Genomic DNA, 26,998 nt, shown 5'->3' on the forward strand with positions numbered 1-26,998 from the left:
ATCATGAAATGTGATAAAAAAAAGTTCTCTCTCTCTTGCTGTCACACACACATTCTCGGTTTTCATTTATTTAGATTTTGTTCTCTTTTTTTTAAATAAAGAGAGATCATAGATTCTTGTGAACAAGATGAGAAGTATGAAAGATGAGATTAGGAGAATGGAAGGCGAATCAGAGTAGGAGTGAGAGAGAGTTTTGGGAATGATAGAAGAGGAGAGAATAGGAACAATAGGAGAAAGGGAATGAGAGAGGTATGGCAATGCTAGAAGAGGAGAGAATAGGAGCAGTAGAAGAGAGAGGGAATGATAGATAGAGCAGTATGGGAATGATAGAAGAAGAGAGAGAGAGAATAGAAACAGTAGAAGAGAGAGTTATGGGAATGATAGAAGAGGGGAGAATGGAAACAGGCAGAGAGGAAATGAGAAGAATGCGAAGGGAGTCCTGGAACCAGGAATAGAGTGATGCAGGACAGCAGTTAAGTAGGAGAACACAGAGAGAAAAGGTTAGAGGAGAGAGGGATGTAGGTGATCAATCAAGGAACAGAGTGGTAAGAGATGTGATGTATGGAGACTCGATGATCCATGGTGTGCAAGATAGGATGCCAGAGGAGTGTTTGCCTGGAGGAATGATAGAAAGTGTGGCTATGGCAATTAAGAGGGGTGAAAGGATGGATGAAATGATTGTGATGGTGGGCACAAATGACTTGGGATAATGTAAATCGGGTGGTGAGAGATCTGAGATTCTTGCTTGAGGTCGTGCAAAAGAAAATGCAGAGAGGAAAGATTGTGTGTGTTGCCCAGGTATGATAGTGACGAGCTGAGCAAAAGAGCAGTAATACTGAATAGCATAATAGCCAGAATGTGTCAGAAGAGAGGATTTAAATATGTGGATGCTTGGATGGCATTTGAGGACAGAAAAGAGCTGTATGCAAGAGATCACTTGCATTTGAATGAGGAAGGACAAAGGCATCAGGAGAGATTGCTGTTTTCTGAATGAATCAGAGTGTCAATGCAGGGAAACTAGAATTCCTAGTCTGGATGGTAGCAGATGGTGGCCTCTTGTGGGAATGGGGATGATCAGGTAACACTGAGTCCGGTGGGGTCGAGAGGGGATAATGATAGGTATAGAAGCAGTGACATTTTTATGCCTTTATACTAATGCTAGGAGCATCTGAAATAAAGGAGATGAATTGGTGGCACTGATAGCATCAGCCTGGCCAAATATTATTGGAATCTCTGAGACATGGTTGATGGAGGATGATATAATAACAGGAATTGAAGTAACAGGGTACAGCATGTTATTAGTGATGACTTATGTCCTCTAAGAGTGGATGCTTTGGAAGGCAGTGATGCTAATGGTTTTGAAAGCATATGGTTTGAGGTACAAGTGGCCAAGACAGGATTTTTAGTGGGGTGTTGCTACAAACCAAGGAGCACAGAGGGTGGGGAGCAGATGTTTAGGCATTTGACTTGGCAAGTGCAAGAAGAATGATTGTTATTGGAGATTTTAACTACAGCAGTAATCAGCATGGTTACAAGAGGATAATACATGTAGAAATGAGGGGATGGAATTTCTAGAATTCTTGAGGGACAAATGTCTTAGGAAATATGTAATATAGGGAACAAGAAGTTTGAGAGTTTTGGATTTGGTCATAGCATCAGAAGAGGTGATAATAAATGAGATGACATCTCTCCTACCAGTTGGAGAGAGAGTGACCATGTGGTTTTGACTTGGAAGATCAATAGACATGCAGGTGTATCAAAGAAAAGGGAACGTACACCCTCTGTCCAAAAAGAAAATGAACTTTTGATAGAAAATAAAACACAGGCCAATTATAATTATTCAAATCATTTATTTCAATCAATAAGCTTCGATACAGCGTTTAGCACAGTCAATTAATTCGTTAAATGAGTTTTTATATTAGTTTGGGATACTGTCGTGGTTACTGCCGCTTGAACATTTTCAATGGTGTCGTATCGCTTTCCTTTAATTTTCAAATGAAGTCGGAGGAAGAGAAAGAAGTCACAGGATGCTAAATCAGGTGAATATGGCGAGTGATCCAACACACAAACTTGGTTTATGCTCAAAAACTGTCTCACAATATTTGAACGATGAGATTGTGCATTATCATGCAAAAGTGACCAGCTGCCTGCATCACGATATTCATGCCGTACGCGACGAATTCTCGCTATCAATCACTTCAAAACTTCGAGATAAAACTCACCATTGACTGTTTGGCCAGGCGGAATGGTGTAGGAATTCTTTGTGGATAATGCCCTTGGAATCGTAGAAACAAATCAGCATTGTCTTTACTTTTGATTTCTCCAAGTGACTTTTTTTCGGATGGTCCCTCTTCTGATGGTCTCTACTCAGCACTCTGGTGTTTTGTTTCAGGCTCATACTCAAAACACCATGTTTTGTCACCAGTAACGATCATTTCAAGGAAGTTTGAGTCCTTATGAGCCTTTTGTTTTAATGCAGTTCTTGCAGTATTCAATTCGATACATTTTTTGGTCGTTGGTCAACTTGGGGGAACAAATCGCGAATTCAGTTTACGAAGGCCCAAACTCTCGGTTAATATATTGTGTACAGTTGATTTTGGAATCACCAATTCATCTTCAATCAATCTCACGGACGATTTCGGGTTTTCTTTGTTGAAATCATGCACTTTTTGGGTGTTAACTTCACTCAGTCCAGTTTTTGGATGGCGCGGCTTTTCGTTGTCCTCAAGCATAACACAACCACTTTGAAATCACTTAAATCACTTGTAAATTTGATTACGGGATAAGAATTCATCATCGTATGCTTTCTGAAGCATTTGATGCATTTCGGTAAAACGTTTACCAAGTTTAACACAAAAACTCAATTGCAGCTCTCTGTTTGAAACTCATTTTCCAACCGTTTGTCAAAACACACTATAACTTGACTTCTAATGAAACAAATGGAACTTCTAATGGAACCTGTGCCTTCTTTCAAAGAGTTCCTAAACTTATCTCCTTGCTTGAAAAATACTTACAAAAAATCGATTTGAACAAGATCATTTTTGACAGCTTGGTGGGGATATTGAGAGAGAGGAAATAAAGAAACATGCAGCTCAACAAAAAAGCTCAACACACATTTCTTTTCACACTTATATATATAAGTATTTAATATACTTCAAAGTAAATTTTACATTTTAATATACTTCAAAGTAATTTCTGTCAAAATGTAACTTCCAGTCTCAACAGACAAGCATAAAGAAATTATAATAAAACTAAAGTGATTAAAAAATTTGATATCTTAATGTCAGACAAAATACTGAAGATAAAACCTCATATCAATGTTTTGTTCTAAAAATAGCTGTTAATAAATCTAAGCATGTCTTGTCTACAGCAAAACAAGTTGTTCTCAGCAAGGGTCTTAACTTTACAGTCTGCCCCCCCCCCCAAAGTACTACCTAAAGAAATTTTGTTAGAAAAAGTTGAACTAGCTGCATCTATCTTATCTCCACAAGAGGCATCACTGGCTCAGCTCAAATCAGCACTTGCCATAGATGCAGTGAAACTTCATATTGATAATCTTTCACCTTCAGAACAAGCTGCTCTCAGTAACCTTAGAAACAATTCTGACAGAGTGATCCTGCCTGCAGACATAGGAAATGCTATGGTTATCCTTGACCCAGATGATTATGACTATAAAGTTAGACAGCTTCTTACACCTCTACATTCAATAGTAGAAGGAATAGATTCTCCGACATACCTTCTTGCTAAACATCTAGCTAAACTATTAAAGGGCCTTATAGGACAATTATCATCCTTTGTTAAAAACTCCGAGCATTTTGTCTCAAGCATCAGCAATATTATCCTTGATGGACATGACATTTTAGCAACTTTCATGTAGCTAATTTGTTTACCAATGTTCCTACTGATGATCTATTTGCACTCATCATCACGAAACCATGGGCTCACTGCATGTTGGTGTCCGATGCCTCCTTCACTATCTTCTTCCACCTTTCTTTTTTTTTGTCCAGTGCACAGTGTCACAGTTTCTGTAAACCCATTCCATAAGTCCTTTATGTTGTTTATCCATTCTCTGTATAGTCTACCTCTTCTGTTTACACCAACCATAATACCAAACATGAATGTCTTTATCTTCTGGTCCTCATTCATTCTGCAAATGTGTCCAATTGTATAATCTTCTGCATTAAATCCTCCTTTGGTTGTATCTTCTAATAGAGCTCTCCATTTGTGATTTTCTGTACCCATCCTATTCTTAGAATCTTCCTATAACAAGTTCTTTCAAACACCAAAATTCTTTTTCTTGATTTTTTATTTATTACCCACGTTTCAGATCCATACAATACACCATTAAAGATGCATGTTTCTAGTATTCTTAGTTTTATTTGCAGGCTGAATGAGGACCAGAAGATAAAGACATTCATGTTTGGTATTATTGACGGTGTAAACAGAAGAGGTAGGCCATACAGAGAGTGGATGTTATCCATGGCCTTCAGATTTGTTCTTCCCTTTGCAATCATATATCATTTTTACTTCCCAAATATATGAATTGTTCTACATTTTCTATATCAATTCCATCCACTTGTATCTTTTGTTTCATGTTCTTCTCACCAAATACCATTGTCTTTGTTTCTTCAAAGTTCATAACAAGTCCAAATCTCTTCCCTTCCTCATTTAACAGCTTCAATGTTTTTGTAGTTCTCTTTTATCTTTTTCAATAATAATAATGTCATCTGCAAATCTCAGATTGTTAATTCACGTACTGATGTTCCTTTTGCATCTTCTTTCATTTTATCCATTGCCTTTTCTAAATGTGCAATGAAAATGCTTGCTGATTATAAACACTTTTAATATAGCTATTATTTTCTGTCAATTCCATAGGATTCCAGCATTGCTAATGGCACTTTCTGGTTGATACTGTCAAATGCCTTCTGAAAATCAACAAAGCAAGTATATATGTTTTTGTTTTTTCTCCTGGCTTTATCTACTATTAACTGCATTGTCAAAATCTGTTGAATTGTATTTCTATCTTTCCTAAATCCTGCTTACTCATCTGCAAAGTATGCTTCCAATTGTGTTTTCAATCTTTCTGTCAGTATCTTCATCATCACCACCTTACCAAGGTTACTTGTCAAAGCAATTGTTCTATAATTTTTACATTCTAGCTTATTTCCTTTCTTATATAATGTCACTAATATTGATATCACCCATTCATCTGGCATTTTCCCTTCCTTCCATACCATATTACATAGTTAGTGCATTTCTGTAATCATGCTTTTGCCACCATATTTAATAATTTCTTCAGTGATGTTATCATTACCTGGACTTTTGTTGGGTTTTAACCGTCCTATTGCTTTTTCTACCTCTCCTCTTAAAATGCCCATGTCATACTTATTGTCTGGTAATGATATATGCTTCAATTCTTCAATCAGTTTCCCCAACTCCATCTGCATCTAGTTTTTCTTCACCTAACTCACTACAGTATCTTGTCCATCACTTTACAATTTTATCTTTATTCATCAATACTTTGCCTTTTTCATCTTTAATTGTGATCTGTTTTGGTTGCTGCCTTTTGTTAATGGTTCTGATCATTTTGTACACCTCCCTAGTTCTGTACTCCTCATAGTGATGTTCAATATTATTGCATTGGGCTTCTAACCATTTTATCCTATCCATTCTGACTTCTTTTTTCACCTCATTACACTTTCTTCTATATTGCTCCTCTGTTTGTTCTGATGTACTCCTTCTTATCTTTAGTACAGGAGAAACTGACTTCCGTGTTTCTTGTCTAATCCACTTCTTCTTGATCTTCTCTTCTTCTGGTACTGTTTCTTCAACTGTGTCTTCTATTGCCTTCATTACTCCTTTCACTCTTAGATTTGAATTTTTTTTTCTTTGTCCACACTTTCAAGTTTCTCTTCTAACACTGTTCTGTATCTTCCTCCTATTTCTGCTTCACTTATTCTTGCTGTATCTCTTCGTTTCTTCTGATGGGTTTTATATTTTCTTTTTAATTTCAATTGGATGTTTGCAATCACTAAACTATGATCTGAATCTGTATCTGCTCCTGAAAAGTTTGACACTGCTGTACTGATGTTATTCATCTTCTTTTAATCGTAATCATATCAGTCATGTTCTTGGTTTTCCCATCATTTGATTGCTACATCCATTGTCCATTTTTGACACTCCTTTTGTTGGAATCTTGTGTTACAGATCATCATCTCATGGTCCACAACAAATTCTAACATTTTTTCACCTCATTCATTTCTTTTTCCCAAACCATATTTTCCCATGAAGCTTTCCTAACCATCACTTTCTATTCCAACTTTGGCATTCCATTTTCCTTCAATAATTAGTACATCTTGCTTTGATATTGTTTCTATTGTCTCTGTCAGATCTTTGTAAAATAAGTTAATATCCTCATCTGTGCTGTTAGATGTGGGTGCATATATCTGGACTATTGATATAATAAATGGTTTTGCTTGAAATTTTGCTATTATGATTCATTCATTGGCTGGTTTATAGATTAACAGTGCCTTTCTAGCTTTTTTGTTAAGAAGGAAACTAACTCCTGCTTCATGCTTGAAATGTCATGCCCTGATCATATGACTTTGCATCCATTTATCTCTCTTGACGATGTCCATCACATCTCCGCCAGTCGTAGTATATCACACCGATATCTCTTCATTTCCTCGCGAAGTAATTCTAGTTTTCCTGACATCCAGAGTGTCTGTACTGTCAGCTTCAGTATTCACTTCCTTTCAGTATTCCACTTTTCAATCCAACCTCGATCACTTGATTGGTATCACGGACCTTGTTCATCCGGGCGACATCTGAGCCTGCATGTTTTAACTGTTGATCATGTAGACATCAGATAACAATCATGTTTTTTCTTCACGGTCAGAATATTGACACTCATCTGACCAACCTTTATCCAGGCTTGTAACTGGCATGAGATCCCTAAGGATCCCATGGCATAGTTGACTGCACTGCTTGCACTACTTGCACTGCTACAAGATAAATTCTCTAACAAGGTTATGGCACTCCTCAAACACTGTATTTCATCTGGATACTTCAAATATAAAAATACAAGATACAAACAGAACTCGATCTAGTCATAGTCAGTTCTCTTTCATTTTAGCAAATATTTATATGGAAACATTCAGAAACAAGGCCCTAGACGAATACCATCATAAACCAAAATTATGGAAAAGATGCATTGGTGATATATTCTTAATCTGGAACCATGGAACTACCTTTGTTTCTGCCTTTTAATGAGTACCTGAATTATCAACACACTAACAAAAATTCACCTATGAATTAGAATCTAATGGTTCACTCCCATTTCTAGACCTTCTAATAACTAAGGAATCAGGTAAATTAAAAGTCTCTATATTTCAAAAGCCTACAAATACTGACAGATATCTACATGCCTCATCCCATCATTATAGACCTAAAAAATTGGGTATTATTTCCACACTAGGAGCAAGAGCCCACTGACTCATCACAGACAAGGATGAACTAGCCAGAGAACTTCAACATTTAAAAAAGACTCTCTCAAAATGGCTATAATGACCACATCATCTCCAGACTACTGTGACCAGAGAAATTTCTAATGAAGAAGAAAACAGATTCATCATTCTCTCATATGTTAGCTCTATTTCCATAAAAGTAGCAAAAATACTTAAGGAATATAAAATCAAAGTAGTATTTATCTGCTTTATCAAGATAAAATCGCTACTCCGATCCACTTTACACCACTTCAGTATCTGGGTGTTTATCAGCTATGGTGCAATTGTCAGTCATCTTACTATGGACAGACAGAAAAATCAATTGAACAATGTATTGTATTGAAGACACCACACAATTAAATCAAAGAGATGTTTTATTAACTACTTATATTTCACTGATTTTCAACTCAGCATCATCAGAGTGAGTGAAACAATGCGACAGTGAGTGAGTGAAACAATACAATTGCCTTGGACAAAAGATCTAAAGTCCTATTTTTAGCACCTTCTAACGGGAAAAAAAAAAAAACAGCTATGCAGGAGTTTCTCTTAGGATAACAGTCTCCCTAATTTTTTGCAAATTAATGCAACCATATTTGTAAATAGGGAGAATTCTTCAAAGCCATTGCTGACTCAAAAAATCATCTTTCAGATCTGTAATGACTCCTAATTAGCTGAAAAAAGCTGAGAAAATTTACTGAAAAAAGTGACATCATGGCCCAAAGAAATCATCAGGAAAATAAAGCCAATTCATGTTAAACCACCCCGTATTTATGGATTACGAAAAATCCACGAAGCTAATATCCCCCTACACCCCATAGTCGATAGCAGTAGATAGTCCAACATATAAACTGGCCCGGCATTTAGCCAAGTCGCTTGCCCCCCCCTATTTACTGGCAACTCCTCTACTTTTGTAAAAAATTCAGTCCATTTCAAAACATTGGTTAAAAATCTTATCCTAAAAAATTCAGACATAATGGTTAGTTTTAATGTCACCTCTTTATTTACCAATGTACCACTTATAGACACTCTTGATTTAATCAAGTCTAAATTTCCCCCTGATATTTTTGAATTATTTAAACTTATATGGAACACTTTGAAAACAAAGTACTTACCACAGTTACATACAAGCCACAAGTGTGGTTACGCTATGTAGATGATGTGTTTGTCATCTGGCCCCACAGACAAGACACTTTGGATGCGTTTGTCACCTACCTAAACAGCCAACACCCCCCCAAAATCCACTTCACAGTAGAAAAAGAATCAAATAACTGTTTACCATTTCTTGACACATTAGCCACCCGCCTTCCAGATGGATCACTATCTTTTTCCATTTACAGAAAGCCTACACACACACACACACAGGAAGATACTTACATAAACAATCACATCATCATCCAGTCCAACAGTATGGCATTTTAAAAATACTTACAGACAGGACCAGAGCCATTTGTTTTAACGATACAGCTCTGACCACAGAACTCCAATATCTGCACCATACGTTCATAGCCAATGGCTATAATTCCTACAAAATAGATAAAATACTACATAGGCCCATTACTCTGCCCTCTCCTAATACACAAGAATACAACATGACCATTTCTATTCCCTATATCAGAGGTACATCAGAAAAGATAGCTAAAGTATTGATGAAACATGGCCTTTGCACCACTTTCAAACCTTATGTCAAGCTGGCAACTCTGATCTGCTTGCCTAAGGATAAACTTCATCCTTTAGCACACCCAGGAGTTTATGAAGTTCCTTGTGACTGTGACTTGACCTATTATGGGCAAACAGGAAGATCAGTTAACATCTGCCTGGAAGATCATGAAAAATACATTCACTACTATTACTATGGCAAGTAATTTCCTACGATGGAGGAAAACGAATGTGCTATTTAGGAGTCATTACAGATCTGAAAGATTATTTTTTGAGTCAGCAATGGCTTTGAAGAATTCTCCCAACCTTAACAAATGTGGTTGCATTAATTTGCCAAAATTTTGCGAGACTGTTATCTTAAGAGAAACTCCTGCATAGGTGTTTTTTTTTTTTTTTTTTTTTTCATTAGAGGGTGCCAAAAATAGGACAAAATAGGACATTAGATCTTTTGTCCAGGGCAATTGCATTGTTTCACTCACTCACTGTCGCTTGTAAAAGTGTGTTGTCATCTGATGATGCTGAGTTGAAAATCAGCAAAATATAAGCAGTTAATAAAACATCTCTTTGATTTAAATGTGTGGTGTTAATACCATGAAAAATAAGCCATGAATAACCATCAACACCTAAGCTTATCTGTTAGAATATATTGAAGAACATGTTTGAGATATGGAATACCACAGAAGTGAAGTCTCTGCTTTGTCATCGTATGTGCTCTCTCCTCAGCTGACCCACAAGATGCTTCGTGAATGAGGCATCAAATTTTAAATCCGAACTATTACACCATTGCAATGATACAATGGAGAGAAAAATCTGGGAGTCTTTGGAAATGGCATTAGATCCTAAACATCTAAATATTAACCAAAATATTAACTCATCTGAGTACATTCAATCTTTCATTAATCAAACATGTTCACATGAATGCATTAAACATGCACAACATTCTGAGCAATTAGAAATATTTTTAAAATAACATCAGTCTCTTTTATAACTGCATAACAATTGCCACCTTTGTTAGTCCTTACTGTTTTGTCTGTCTGCTACTTTACTAATATGTATATTTACACCTGAAGAAATCCTGTCCAATTAGGATGAAGCATCATGTTATCAATTAAAATAACTGTTATGAACTTATTCCAGTGTTTTGCCTCATAAACTTTAGTTAAATTTCATGACCCGGCAAAGTCTACATATATAACCTTCAATAAGGAGGGTGGTCTCAAAAGTTCTCGGCCTCAACCATAGATGGCAACACTATCGGCAAGATTTTTTTTTCTAAGTTGGCACATCTGTCATAAGCATCCATGTGAAATTGCAAGTCATTCTATCAAGCAGTTTGTTTTATACAGCTGTCTGAAGCAAAAGTATTGTCTTTATCCATTGAAATGGATAAAATTGAGTATCGTGCAATTATAAAATTCTTTGTAAAAGTTTAAGGCCATTGTTCGAAGTTCATAAAAGTTTATGGGCACTCTTTTCCTTCGTTTTCAACAATTAAGAAATGGGTGGATAGGCGTTTTCAAATTTTTCAAACTTTCTAAGACTGTTATTTGGACTACTATTTCAAAACTTTGAACTACTTTTTTTTTTTATAACCTAGATGGCGCCCTATTAGGACTTTAGTCTTGTGTTGCACGCTTCAATTACTTATACTGGCCCTACTGTTACACCGGGTTGTGATTGTCTTGCATTTGTAACAAACATTGTGTTGCGTGCTCTGAAGATGTTGGATATAATACCAGCGAAATATTAGCTTTTAAGTTAATAAATAGTTATTTTCTTATCCATCAGTGTTCATATCAATACCGTTAAATCTATTACAACAATTAAGAAATGGGCTGCTGAGTTTAAACATGGCCATACCAACCTTGAAGATGATCCACATGAAGGATGTCCAAAAAGTGTAACACCACCAGAAATCATTGATTGAGGGTGCGATATGGTATTGGATGACCAGCAAATAAAAGTGCATGAAATTGATGAGACTATAGGCATTTCAAAAGAACATGTAGGATATATTTTGTATGAAGAATTGCAAATGAAAAAGCTTTGTGCAAGATGGGTGCCGTGCTGGCTCACAGCAGATCAAAAACACACTTGCATGAAAATCTCTGAACAGTGCTTGGAGCGTTTTAACAAGAATACAACTGATTTTGTGTGTCGATTTATTGCTATGGATGAGACTTGGATTCACTATTACACACCAGAATCCAAACAGCAGTCAAAACAGTGGACAGAAGCCGGTTGTTCAGTGCCAAAGAAAACAAAGTCAGTTCCATCAGCTGGAAAGGTCACGACATCGGTATTTTGGGATGCTAAAGGCATTTTGTTTATTAATTATCTTGAAAAGGGTAAAACAATAACATGGGAATATTATTCCGATCTTTTAACCAGAATAGACGGAAAAAATTCGTGAGAAAAGACCCCCGGTTTGCAGAAGAAAAAAATCATCTTTCTTCAGGACAATGCACTTGCCCACAAAGAAGTTTTGGTAACAATAGGAAAATTAAGGGATCTGCACTATGAATTGTTGGACCATCTACCCTATTCCCCAGATTTGGCTCCTTTTGACTTCCATCTCTTCCCAAAACTAAAACTCTTCCTCGCTGGTCAGAGTTTTTCTTCGAATCAAGAGGTGATTGCAGCTGTAGAGGGGTATTTTGCAGATCTTACTGAGAAACATTACAGGGATGGGATAATGATGCTGGAGCATCGCTGGAATAAATGTATTAGTTTTAAGGGCGATTATGTTGAAAAATAAAAATAATTTTGAAATTACAAATTTGTTTTTTCATTGTTAGGTCGAGAACCTTTCAGACCACCCTCTTATATTAAACCAAGTAACCAAACCCTCAATAAATCAGTACTTTAATAGGTTGGTATATCATCTGAATTCTGGAACAGAACTATCTGGGAGTTACAGAAATTATTTTTGCTGGCATTGAAAGCCTTCATTTCACACACCATCCAAAATTCCTATTTACTTTCCAAGCCATAAACATCAATTGTACTAAGTCAGTTCAAGAAAAAAAAAATGAGCATAGCACAGATAGCTTACAATAAGAACTCCATTTTCTTACTCTGCCTGACCTGAAGTACATAACAAATGTAATAGACCCCTGCAAATCCAAATCTGTCTTTGAAAAGTGCCAGCAGCAGAAAGCCCACTTCCTGTTCAAATGTCAGTTGTGCATCTTTCTGGTCTTTTGCAAAGTTCATTGGATAAAATTTCTGCTCACCTGTGTGCTTCCACCTTTTTCTCATCCAGATTACACCAATATTCAGCACTTTAAGCTGACCTCATGGCATCATTCTTCTCCAATTCTTGCATCGATGACAAGACATATTATCCCCTACCATGCTAGGAGAGCAACCATGTTGCTTGTAGCCTTTCAGCAAAAAGAAAAGACAGAAGAATCTTATATTATTCTTGATGGTATTTTCCCAACAGTATTCAAAATTTGAGTTCCAGAACTAACACTTATCCTATTGTCTTTACATTCTTTTATCATCCATTTATTTTGATGGAAAACTTTTATCTCCCTTTTTCTAGAATAGACTAGATATAGCCTATTCCAAAAAAAAAAAAAAAAAAAAAAGAAAGCTAAAAGTTTGCCATCAAAATACTGATCCATTGCTCTCATCTCAGTCCTCTCCAGAAAAATGGAGAAGGGCATTAACATCCAACTTTCACTACCTTTGTGGATTCTGCTGCTCTAGACATACAGCAGATCTCTCATCCTACTTCACCCATCAGTAAGCATGTGCTTTGGAGAGGTTTGTAGAAACATGTGCTGTTACTCTTGACATTTCTAGAACATTTGATTGTGTTTGACATTGATGCCTGCTCAGCAAATCGTCATCATATGGTTTGCCTTTCACCGTCTAATGGTAGTTAGTTTTTTCTCTGATCATTCAATCGGTGGTGGTCAGTGAAAATTTTAAGTCAGGGTGCTGCATAGACAAAACAAAAAAATTCATTTTTTCCTAATTAATAACCAATTTATTAATAAGTAAATTTACATATTAAAAAATTGCTTTATTAAAAATATTTCACCCTTATCACAAACACACACTGTGTACAGAAATAACGCACACAAGCATACAATTTATCTATAGCAACACTGCTCGTTGAGCAGTGTCGGTTTCGACATTCCGGCCTTTTTTTTGTGTAATGACAATTGAGAAAATATAATTCTTTTCATATTTTCAACAGTGACACTCATCATAATTCAGCCTTTTATCTATAATAAATAAATAATTATATGTTATTTTAACAGAATGAAATAAGATTTACCAATAATATTTCGCCCTCACCACGAATACACACAATAATAAAAGTTTCGTATCTCACAGAAATAACCAGTTTATCTGTAGCCACACTGCTCAATGAGCAGTGTTGAATTCACTTGTCACGTGAAGTGACAAGTGCAAAGGAATATCAGCGAGTCTAGCTGGAGCTGACCGAATGTGATAATTCCGACACTGCAGTAGATCGCAGTGCATTTGTTTCGTAATCTTAAGCATTAATGGAACAATTCCAATTATTAACTATTTAATCAATGTCAAAACATAAGTTGTAACTTTTAACATGTTATATTGCCTTTATATTGTAAGGATTGTTAATATTTATAAACACAAACGAAATTTAATTTTTTTGTTTTTTTCTTAGGGGTGCTGCAGTGTCGCAGTGCTATGTACACGCTTCCACTGCATTCAATGCATGTCATGGTGGATGGCTTTTCTCTTTGAGCTTCTCTACCAATGTAGAAGTACCTCAGGGAACTGTTCTATTGCCCACTTTCTTTCTTTATAAATGGCTTCTCACTGACCAGTTCATTCTATTCACAGTTTTGGTAATGATGGTACCTTCTCTTCCTTTTACTCATTTGGCAATCTCTACAGCACAGATACATCCCAATCATTCATTCCATTCTTCAATGGGATGAGGATAACCTAACCACTTTCAATGTTGCCAAATGCTTTTTCCCTTCTCTCTCATAAAAATGATCTCAGATCACTATCCTTTACCTTTAATAATACACAAATCATCAGATGGGAGCAGATCTCTTCTTTTACTGATATTTTCCTCTAGTGTTTCCTGACATAAACTCATCACATTGTTAGCATCAACCTCTACTTTTCACACATTCAGCTACTAACTCTATAAAAAATCACAAATACACCCATGCTTAGAATCCTGTTCCCATGGTTTGGGGTGTATAAATGGAAAACGAAGAATTCCATGGTGGTTGTTGTATTTGTTGTTGTAGGAGATTAGAGAAGTAATCTATGAAAAAAAGAAATTAGAAAGGTTCTGCTATAAAGACAACATGTTCTTCTAGAGAATATAGGTGATGGTTTTGTCCACTGTGCAGGTCTATATTTGTGTGTGGGGGAGAATGCCTTGCTTGAGATCATTAACAAATTTCTTGACTTAAACCATTTTGGTTTTCAAAGTGAAAAATATATATTTTTAATAATTAGAATTTTACACTGTAGTTTTTAGTAAGCAGCATTCTAATTATTTTTGGGAAAAGCATGAATAATGTCTTCAATATTGATCACTATTTTATTCAATTATTGATGGACATGAAACCAAAAAAGGTTAACAGCTTTCTTTGCAGTATGGAGAGAAAAATTAGGATTTAGAATTTCAAATTATTTCCCCTCTTGCATTCTTTATACTGTACAATATCATCATCATCATCATCATCATATTCCTGATACTATGATAGTACTACATGATTAGGTTTTATTATTACTAATTCCAATCAGGAGTGTACTTCTAAATTAGTCTGTTATTTGTTAAGACTGCAGTATCATTAGGTCTTATATTTTAGTCATCTGATGTACTTCCATATGTCTCAATCCTTCTTTGGGTCATTTTCCTGCCATCCTGTGATATCAAACACTTTTGTGAACATTTCCTATCCCATCATAACATATTAATAATGGAATCACTTATGTCAATTTAAATGTCGTTATTTGTAAAATTTTTGTCCAAGTTTCATATCCATTGTCAATACAATTATAGGAAACACAAAAAAGAAAATAATTCAATTGAAAATGCATGTATTATGTGCACTATTGGCTGCAGGAGAATAGCTCCATTTGCATTAATAGATATCTAAAATAAATTACAATAAAATAACATAGTTAAGAAATTATTTTTAAATATAAATAATAAATTAATTACAAATTGAGGAATGAATAGCGAGTATTAGTCAGTATAACTTCTCAAAATTGAGAAAGATTTAGGCAGTTCTTTTGTTCAGTTTTGGACTGTGAATGTGTGCTTCACAGCTTTCTTTGTACAGTCTTTCCAGTAGAAAGTAACTTTTATGTAACACTTTGGTTTTGTTCCACTGAATCCTATGTTTTGTAGATAATGTGTGGCTTGCTAAATTGGATTTGTTGGGTTCTTTAAGTGAAATGTATTTCTAATGTTCTTCAAGGCAAATTTGTTGCACAGAATGACCAGTCTGTCCATAATAACATAAGCCATAAGAGCGGGGAATTCTGAAAATTCCAGGATAATAATGATGGGGGGGGGGATATTTGTCTTTAGGACAGATATGGAAGATATTAAGTTTGTGAATTGGACAGAGAGAGAGACTTGTAAGTCAATCACAAAGTGGTCCTGTTATTTTTTTCTGAAAGTCCTTTAACACATGGAATACAAATTCTGGTAGTTTCTTCTTGAGACAGGTTAAGACACCAGTCATAATTATTATGGACAGATTGGTCATTCTGCAGATTCCTCTTGAAGAACATCAGGATTACATTTCACTTAAAGAACTGAACCAATCCGGTTTAGCAAGCTACACATTATCTACACAACACAGGAATCAGTGGAACAAAACCATGGTGTTACACAAAGTGTTAAAAAAGATGTTGACAGTGCATGGGAAATGATAAGGCAGTATTGCAACACAAGCAATACGTAACTGCATACCAAGAATCAAGCAAATAAATAGAGTAGGAGTGAGATGGATGAACAATGAAATCAGAAAGTACAAGACAGTTTGCAGTGAACAGAGGCATGAAGAATAACTGCCGGCCAGAAAAGTGACAAGCATGCTTAAAAGAGAAAAAGTAGAATATGAGAAGAGATTGGCCAGTCTGGTCAAAGCTAATCCAAGAGAATTTTTCTGCTATGTGGCAAGCAAGAGGAAAAATAATTATGGCAGGTTGACACTGGTGGATAGTTATGGTAACCGAGTAATCATAGCAAATGATATAGTGGAATTATTTAATAAACACTTCATTAGTGTATATCATAGTGGTGTGAATGATGCTGTGCAACATGCAGAAGGGAGGTAAGGATTATGAGAATTAAAGATGAAAGAATCAGAAGTGTATCAAGTGCTGCTTGAGTTAGATGTTAATGAGGCTGTGGGAATGGATAACATATCACCATGTATTTTTAAAGAACATGCAAAAGAGTTAGCCATGCCCTTGACCTGGTTATTTAATGAAAGACTTGCAGCGGAGAAGATTCCTAAGGACTGGAAAGAAGGCAAACATATTGCTAATCAGTGTCTCAAATCCTGTCAGAAATGCAAAAGTTCTGAACATTGCATTAACACCTGTCCTTTCAGAACTTTTGCTGAAAGAGTGGGAACACTGGTAGAGCTGATCACTGTATATATCAGAGAGGCATAAAGAAGAGTTCTTGATCTTCCAATTCCTTCTAGTAAAGACAGCTCTTACAAAGAAACTACACTTGGTAAAATCACAAAAAGTGCATGACCAAATCAGCTAGAAATTAGTTCCAAACTTTCAGAACTGCAGAGCCACTTTCCCAGTCAAAAACAGGTGGAACAACATCAGTTGAAATTACCAATAATGAACCTAATATAACAACTGAACAGTACAAGATGAAATGCAAACACATGAAACTTTTCTACAAGGAGAAACTGGAGAAGAAACAGAAAAGCAAGTAAGACAACTGAAAGAACTTAATATGCAGACAAGATCATCAAAAAGAAAAGATGAATTAATAAAAAAAAAATTGAGGATAAACAAAAAAAATTAAAAGATGTGCTAAAAAAAGGAACTACATCTAAATGGAAAAGAAGTAATAAAATATGTAAAGATGGAGAAAGTCGTGGATCAGCAAATGACTCTTCAGGCTTAGAAGAGTTTATGGACTATGAAGAACCATCTCATGCTAATAAAGGGAAAGCAAGAGATACGATTAAAGAAAAAATAATAAAGTTTACTGATTCAAAGTTTTCTCAGTATGGTTATCATTTACATGAAAATCATCAATGTGAAAAGGAAATATCTAGCTTCCAAATCAAGAATGATAGGCATGAAATAACTGAAATAATGGAAAGCAACTGTAAAAAACTGGAAAGCAGGCTACACAATTGCTCCTTCACAGATTGAAGACCCCATCAGGTTCATCCAAAATCTAGAAGTAAAAGACTTATCAGTGACACTTCACTAATCATAGCATCTCCTTTCTGCATTGCCTCATTGAATGTACAAGGATTTCACAGGCAAATTAAACAAGAAATTATGTGGAAACTTATGTTATGCCATAACATCAGGTTTTTTGTTTGCAGATGTTGTTGTTGAGTCCATTGAAGAGCTTCTCGATATGACATTGGAACTGTAGAACTGCTTTGGCAATCTGTTGAACTTTGATGGAGTAGAGCTTTTCTCTAGGGTTATTGTCAATTTTCTGTAGCCAGCAGCAGCAATTGCTGGACAAGAATTAGATATGGGCAGGTGCTAGTTCAACTCCTGGACAGATCTTGCATGCTTCATAGCTACTACCGTCTAGCTGAATTTTCATGCCTCTAAAATGTTCTGTCCTTAGTCTGGTGATGATTGTGGTTATTTCTCTATTTTCATGAATTTCACTGATTTCATTCTTCTTCTTGAGTGTTTGTTTTACCAATCTTATTTTGTTGACAGAGTTAGCATCAGTTAGTGATAGTGAGTGTAATTTTTGAGATGAATGTCTTGTTTCTTTGGCTAGACTGTCTGCTCTTTCATTGCCTTCAATATTTACATGGGCTGGTATCCATTGCAGCATACAGTTCTTATTTTTCAAATTTATTGTTGTTAGTTAATGAATTTTCTGTGTAAGTTTTGTTTTTCCATTTTTTAATGCTTCAAGTGCAGATTTAGAGTCGCTGTAGATGGTTACTCCTTCTGTAATTTTTATTATGGATTAGAGAGATAGAACTTGAGAGTTGTTTGTATGGCTGTTAATTCACAAGTGAAGTTTGAAGTTATTTTGTCAGCTGTGGTTTTGATTTGCATTTCCTCACCACCAGGTAGAGTTAGAAAAACCCCTGAACCTCCTTGGTTGATGCTTCATCAGATGATCCATCAGTGTAGGCAATGACATGGTTTAAATTATTTAAGTGATGTATAGTGTCAAGTCCTTTTCTTTTATTTTCTTCCTGAAAATCCTTTTTTGAACAAGGTTCTAGGAGATTTAAGTTTATCATTGTGTTTTTTGGTAGAATAGTGGAAAGGAATGGCTCTTTGCTTATTTCAATCGACAGGTGTTCTAAGTCGATCTGGTTTCTAATTTCATGAACCTATTGTAAAGTGGATGATCTCTTTAGTCTAGATTTTCTTGTCCAGGCATCGAAAGTCCTGAGTGAGATGTGATCCTGTTTTTTGCTCCTGATTCTGTTAGTGAATTTAACTGCGAGAGTTTTCTTCTGTCTTGTAATATATGAAGTCCACACTCTTGTTGAGCTTTTAAATTATTTGTGGATGAGACTGCACCTATAATAATTTTTACTGCTCTTGATTGTACTCTGTCAAGTTTTACTTTTGAGCTAGTAGAAGCTGGAGCCCAAATTGGTGAGACATATTCCATAATGGGTCATATGAGTGCAGTATATGTAGTTTTGAGTGTCTTTGGTTTTGCACTCCACTTTGTTCCACAAAGCCTTTTGATAATATTAAGCTTTTTAAGAGCTTTATTAGATATATTTGTAATATGAGTTGTAAATCTCAGTTCAGTATCTAGGGTTATGCCCAAGTATTTTGGAGACTGGTTTTTCTATTTTGGTATTATATATTTTGATTTGGGGTTGAAATTGTGTCCATTTTTTCTATCAGTGAAGAATATGCTCAGTTTTGTTTTTTCTGGGTTTATCTGTAATTTAAGTTCCTTTGCCCATCTTTCTAAGGCCTTTTGTTGAATTATTTAGGACTTTTTCAGATTGTTGAGGATTACTGTTTGCATGCCAGATTGCTATATCGTCTGCATAGCATGCTATTTTTGTGTCATTTATTATGTGAGGATGGATATTGTTCATATAAATGAGAAATAGGAGTGGACTTAAGACAGAACCTTGTGGGACTCCAGCCCAAGTTCAATGCATGTTGGAATAAATTCCATTAACTTTTACTTTCATTTTTCTTCCTTTCATGAAATCAGAAATCCAAACTAATGCAATTCCCCTTATTCCAGTATATCAAGATATAAAAACTTTAACAGAGAAATATCCACTTCTTTCCTATTGGAGTTTTGGAAGATATAACAGGACTGGAGTAGGAGTTCTTATTGCTGTCCCCCCCTCTTCTTGGGTCATTCTGTAATTATTATTATTATTAGTGACACCTCCAAGGAGTCCGAAGACTCATTGTGGGAGGACACCTACTGTACAACTCTCCGTCTCCTCTACTACTACACAGAACCTCTACTTCCAATCACCTACATCAAAGCCATCTACTGCCCTCAACCACCACCACCACTAGTATTTTTTGTCTGTAAATTGCGTGTGTTCTGAAGGGCCGATTTGTCTGTATGCAGGATGAAAAACCAGAGTTTCCAGGAGAAAAAACCCTGCTACCTCTGTATGAGATCGGCTAACTCACCTTCCGTTGAAAAAGTCCATATAAAAGATTCCTCCCGTCATGACGAGAATTGAACTTAGGCCTTTTCTAATCGAAGGGTGCAACGTACCGTTGTTCTTCCAATTGTGCTACGGAGGCGCTTAAAAACATGTTTTGACAATGCTTAACTAGTAAACTAATAGACATATGGAGGATTTGCAATCCTAATATCCAAAGAGATGCAGAAATGAGAATCTTGACAATAGAATGAAATATTGTGGATGTGCAATGAAGTTTATAAATGTTTATGCTACATCCAGTGGAACAGTTAGACGAAAATTCTTCCAAGAATTGGAGCCATATTTATAGTGCCCACTACATTATAGCAGCTGGAGACTGGAATTGTATTGAAAATTCCACATTAGACAAAAAGGAGGGCACCGCAGGAGTGGAAAAGTGGGATATGCACAGTTAAAAACATGTTTTGACAATGCTCAACTAGTAAACTAGTAGACATATGGAGGATTCGTAATCCTAATCTCCAGGCTTACATGTACACGAATCAAGGTGTTGGTACCTTGATTCATGGTATCTCTTCTTCTTTTATAAATAGGATAACTCAGATAAAACATCTTCACATGAACATGTCAGATCATAATCCAGTTCTATTAAATTCTGCTGCATGGAACAAGTAGGGATCAGTTCTGGACCATGGAGACTTCCACCAAATTTTCTGTCGATCTTTTCAACCAAATTCCAGATCCTCTGTTCAAATTGGAATGATGCTATTTGGAACTGGGATGCGTGGTTAAAATTCAAACAAGCAGTAAAACAGAATATGATTGAATGGGGAAAGGAACAGGCTTTCCTCAAAAGAAAAAAGTTGAAACACCTGTATAAAGAGAGAAGCTGGTTTGTAACAAACTAATGCAATGGTATTGAATGTAGCAACATCATTAGAAACATTAACATATAGATAGAAGTGGAAAGGTAGAAACAAGCAGAAGAAAGAAATTATAAGATAAGAATTCAGCAGCACTTAGCAGATTGCTTTTCAGCTGCATTTTTCGATAGACAGTTCACTAAATTCTGCAAAAAAAAGGACTATCACTCAAATCTGCATTGATGGTGAAGACATGTCTACCACTCAAAACATCCTTGACTCCTTGCACAAACACTACAAAAATCTGTTTGAAGACATTAGTACTGTGTGAAATTATAACTCTTGGAACATTAATGCTTTCGTGTTCATATTCAAGATGGGCTTGACAGACCCATTACAGCATCTGAAGGTACCACAGCATATAAAGAATGCCAGACAAGAAAATCCCAAGGACCTGATGGTCTAAGGACAGAACTTTAGTGTGAAGCCTGGGTTTTATTCTTCCCATTCTAGTTTTACTGTTTAATTCTTTTCTCTCATCACGATACATACCAAGCAAATTTGTAGCTAGCCATACCATCGTAATTCCAAAATCTAATAGAGATCACTAAATCAGCAGCTGGAGACCTATTTCTCTATCTAATATTGACTACAAGATATTTTTTCTCATTATCAATACCAAGCTCAAAGTGAGAATGAGATACATAATTAAAAGCACACATGTGTATATTGAAAGAACTTGTTACAGGAAGATTCTAAGAATAGGATGGGTACAGAAAATCACCAATGAAGAGGTTTATCAGAAGATACAACCAAAACAGAATCTAATGCAGAAGATTATAAAATGGAAGCTGCAATTATTTGGACACATCTGTAGAATGAGTGAGGACCGGAAGATAAAGAAATTTATGTTTGGTATTTTGGATGGCTTAAACAGAAGAGGTAGACCATACAGAGAATGGATAGATGATATAAAAGACTGGTGTGGAATGGGTGTACAAAAACTGCGACACTGTGCACTGGACAAAGAAAGGTGGAAGAAGATAATGAAACAGGCATCAGACATCAACGGGCAGTGAGCCCATGGTTCATGATGATGATGATGTGTATGGAATTCCAGGCTGAGCAATAGAATTTAATCTATTTCTGCTGCGTGATCTACTTTGCTTAGTTAATACAAAAAACCAGTTGATGGCAGTGCTGTCAGTAGACCTTACTCAAGCATTTGATAATTTAAATAATTATAATGCTGGAATTAACTCACGTAAAATATTATTTATATAATTTTCACCTGAGTATAACAGGCATCTTTAGTACAAAGCTGATAGAACAATAACTGACAATTCCAAAAGGCACCACCTAAGTAGCTAATGTAAGAGAAAAAGGTAATTAAATTTCCTAACTTATTAAAAAATAATAAAATAAAATAAATAAAAATAAATAATTAAATAAAATAACATATGCACAAACACACACACACACACACACACACACACACACACACACACACACACACATATATATATATGTTAAAGAGACCAAGAAATGAAAAGCCAAACAGCTATTTTCACTTAAACTTTGATATCATCCAGGTCTACCTACTCACTGATGAGACCTCAAAAAAGGTTGAAACTGGTCTGGGTAGTGACCTCTCCTCATAATGTAATGACAGTGTTACATCTCCTAGGAGCTGTGTTTTTACATTATGAGAAAACATCAAGGATAGTGAGGGATCTTGCTCCACCTTTGCTTCGAGTTGCCTTGGTGTTGTACTACCAGGCGGTCACTTACGCTTGGATTCGCCGATAGTTCTTCGGCATGACACACTTAGATCCTAGTTCTCGATCTTAGAGTTTCTCATACTGGCTGAAAATTAAGGGGATTTTTATCCCCTTAATTTAATTGAGACCAAGAAATTTTATACTTAGTTTTAATCCTTTTCCCAAGCAAGCAAAACAAAGTTTTGCATGTGAAATATATTCACGTCTGAGCTACTTGTATATAGAGGCTAATGACCTCATATCACTTGCCTTAGTATGTATCCCATAATGCAAAGTACACCCCCCCTTTCAGACATGTATACAAGTACCCTGAAAACTATATACAAGTAGCTCAGGCGTGAATATATTTCACACGCAAAACTTTGTTTTGCTTACTTGGGAAAAGGATTAAAACAAGTATAAAATTTCTTGGTGTCTTTAACGTATATTACACCCAAGGTAAAAAACTTTCTACGTCTTTCTCTCGTCCAGAGATTTTTATTAAGAAGGTCAAGCACATTTTGTCTACTTGTATATGAGATATATATGACTTCTGCATTATTTCAACCTTGATATCTCTCCTGGGTCTGGCTCCCACTGAAAAGACCTCAATAAAGGTCAGAATTAGTCTGGATAGCGGCCCTTCCCATTATACATTGCATTATACATGCCTAAGGGGGGGGGGGGTGCTTTGCATTACTGGAATACATACTAAGGCAGGTGATATGAAGTCATTAGCCTCTATATATAAGTAGCTCAGACGTGAATATATTTCACGTGCCAAACTTTGTTTTGCTTACTTGGGAAAAGAATTAAAACCGAGTATAAAATTTCTTGGTATCTTTAACACACACACACACACACAAATTAAAAAAAATAATAATAAAAATAAAATAAATACATAAAAAAGTTAGAAAAGATTAGCTGATTTAAAAAGTACTGTCTACCACAAAATGTGGATCTTAGGAGAGTGATGTAAAGTTTCACATGTTTCTTTATAAAGCCATTCCATGAGGAACTGACTTTTATGAAGGACTCTTGTCTTGTTCCAATGAACTCTATGTCTACTGTTGACGGCATGCTCTGCAAGTCCAGACTGTTCATGTTCAAGGTATTCAATATAAAACTTGTGTTCTTCTAGCCAAATAAAAGCAGATCTTCCTGTTTGTCCAAAATAAGATAACCCACAAGAGCAAGGAATCTGGTAGACACCCGGATGATTGAGATGTGGAAGCTTGTCCTTTGAAGAAGTGAGAAAGGTAGAGATATTTCTGATTGGGCGAAAGGCTGCAAAAAATATTTAGTGGTTTTTAAAACTTTTGCTATGTGTTCAGTAATGCCTTGCACATATGGAATAGAAATATGACTTATTTCTTCTGTATTTGAAAAGGTAGAGATAACAAAACTGCTAAAAGCTTTTTTGATGAACTAATTCTTGTAACCATTAGATAAAAAAGTTGAAAAAATATGTTGCAATTCTTTCTGTAATAACTCATCTGAAGAACATAAGGAGTGGCTCGATGAACCAGTGTTTTAATAGTTCCAGCCTTTTGACTGGGATGGTGTTGAGATTCAGCATGAATATATTGGCCTGTATGAGTCTTCTTCCTGAAAACAGAGAAATGTAGGCTACCATCAGGTTGGTAAAGAATTAAAAGATCTAAAAAGCTAACTGTTTATTTAATTCTTCCTCTAGGGTGAATTTGATCCTTGGATGAAGTTCATTTAATTTAGAGAAAAACTGTTGTAATTCATAAGAAGAGCCATTCCAGATATCAAAAATGTCATCTACATATCTGAACCATTCCAATTCCTTATGTGCAAGGCATTAGTGAACGCATAGCAAAAGGAAGATCTGCTTTTATTCAGCTAGAAGAACACATCTTATATTGAATACCATGAACCTGAACAGTCTGGACTTGCAGAGCATGCCATCAACACTAGACATAGAGTTCATTGGAACAAGACAAGAGTCCACAAAAGTCAGTTCCTCATGTAACGGCTGTGAAACTTTACTTCACTTTCCTAACTTAAACAGATCCGATGATCTATGTTTATCCCCTTTGTGGGAGATAGTACTTTTTAAATCAGCTAATCTTTCATAACTTTTTTATTTATTTATTTAAAAAATATATTTTTATTTTTTTTATTATTATTTTTTAATTGTGTGTGTGTGTATATATATATATATATATATATCCATATATTATTTTATTTAATTATTTATTTATTTTATTTTATTTTATTATTTTTTAATAAGTTAGGAAATTTAATGACCTTTTTTAGTTATCTTACATTAGCTACTTAGGTGGTGCCTTTTGGAATTGTCAGTTATTGTTCTATCAGCTTTGTACTGAAGATGCCTATCACTCAGGTGAAAATTATACTAATAAATAATATTTTACATGAGTTAATTTGTATTATAATTATTTAAATATGCCTGCTCATGGTAATTCCTTATTGAAAAGTATTTGATAATGTCCGGCATCCCTTTCTGTTCCACATCCTCCAGCAAATTAGTGTGGGTAAAAAAGCTACTATCCATTATCAAAGGAGCCTATGCCAATTCAATTACCCGTCTTCTAGTTAATGGGTTTGCTGTCAGACTCGGTCAAAATTCAAAAAAGGAGTCAAGCAAGTTTGTCCTCTAAGTCCATTGCTCTTTGCATTGGTTCTTGAACCTTTCTTACAGGAAGTTGACAATACACACTACACATGCTGTGCGAGGAATAACAGTTCCTTCAACTATACAGTTCCTTCAACTATTTCCAATTAGAAAAATAAGATATTAGCATATGCCGATGATGATGTAGCAGGCACTTTAAATTTGAAGGATAATGATTCTATATATATATATATATATATATATATATATATATATATCTTTTTTTTTTTTTTTTTGGTATTTTGGAAAAATTCAGCAAGATCAGTGGATTAACTACTAATGCAGACAAGACAAAATTAAATGTTTTTGGAAAGTAGGATCTTGGAGGCATTCCTTTTGAACTAACCCCTAAGAGAGAGAACCCCTCATTATACTTGGAATTCCCTTCTCCACTTGCCCAATATTACCAGTTCAAGAACCTATATACGAAAATGGTGAAACCTTAGAAGACTGGAAAATAGGGCTGCTTTCCTTTTCTTTTAAAGCCATGGTACTCAAAACCATAATCTTTCCTGCTCACTTTTACATAATAAATATTATAGACATCACAGAAGCTGAAGAAAAGCAATTATGTATAGTAAGGCTGTGCAATTTTTTTGGTCCAGCTGATACCAAGAAGTTAAAAGGAATTTCTTCAACTATGAAAGAAGCATGAAGGATTTGAGCTTCCAGTCTTAAAATCTGCTATTTAAGCAATACAGCTTGAAAAATCCATAAAATATTGCAGATCAATCTCACATGTACAGACCTGTTCCTGTACTACCTGTGTTTTCATCTTCCCCTTTTTTGGAATAAATTATTATAAAGGTCCAAAAGATGAGATTGTTCCTGAATATTACAACATTTTGTGCTTAACTTTTAGACTGCTACAACACTCTGTCATTGACATTCTTTCCATTAAAAAAAGTAAAATATGGTGTAAAGAAATCTTTAATCTCTTTTGCCTCAAACTTCTGCAATTGGGTACTGACAACAACACTTTGTTTCAGAACTTATTGAAGTTCTAAGGATACCCTAACGGGGGGGGATCTTGCTTGGAGCATTGCATATGGTTGTCTTCCAGTCAATACCATCAAATAGAGGTACTTTAACATTGAAGACCCAATCTGTGACGTCTATTTCCTAATAGAACATGCATTCTACAGCTGTCCTCTTGCCCTGCATATTTGGAACAGATTATGTAATGTGTTGGGAATTCCATTACTTACAACAGAAGAGGTTATTCTTTTGCAGTACTCACTGCCTGTCAGCAATGGGAAGATAATTTTGATTTTTATAATTAATGAATTTAAATACCATTTATAGAAGGTTAGAAAGAAACATGGATTTGAAAAACAGCAATATGACATCCAAATGTTTATAATATTGTATTGTGGATATTTTATTGTTCAGTCAGATTATTTTTGTATTTAGAAAGAAGCATTCTAGGAGATATCAATTTAGCTAGCTGGTGTAGACCACCCACATTATGCAATATTAACCAGGGAGAGATAAAATTCTGTATATTTTTGCTATGAGAGTTTTTTAAATGGTTCCATCCTCTTAATTCAGTGTGGTCTTATGGTCAATTGCAGGGATGACTAAAGAGCATAGTCTGAGGTCAACTCAAGGCAGTTAACTCAGATAAGGCTAACCACCTGGGTATCAGTCATCGTCTTTGTGCTTTAGTTTCAATTGGTCTTTTGGTTGTTCATCTACGTGAGATTGGTGAAAA

The 26,998-nt window shown here is 35.4% G+C and overlaps 1 protein-coding gene across 3 annotated transcripts in view; it reads left to right on the forward strand.

The window, feature by feature from the left end:
* Window positions 1-26,998, forward strand: part of LOC150100211 (uncharacterized) — a 218,361-nt gene that overhangs the window by 75,377 nt on the left and 115,986 nt on the right. The gene's annotated exons all lie outside the window — the stretch shown is intronic.

The sequence above is a fragment of the Typopeltis vanoorti genome, chromosome 13 (genome assembly GCF_054136105.1).
Source record: "Typopeltis vanoorti isolate ZY-2024b chromosome 13, IOZ_Tvanoo_1.0, whole genome shotgun sequence".
In the NCBI taxonomy this organism is placed as follows: Eukaryota; Metazoa; Arthropoda; class Arachnida; order Uropygi; family Thelyphonidae; genus Typopeltis; species Typopeltis vanoorti.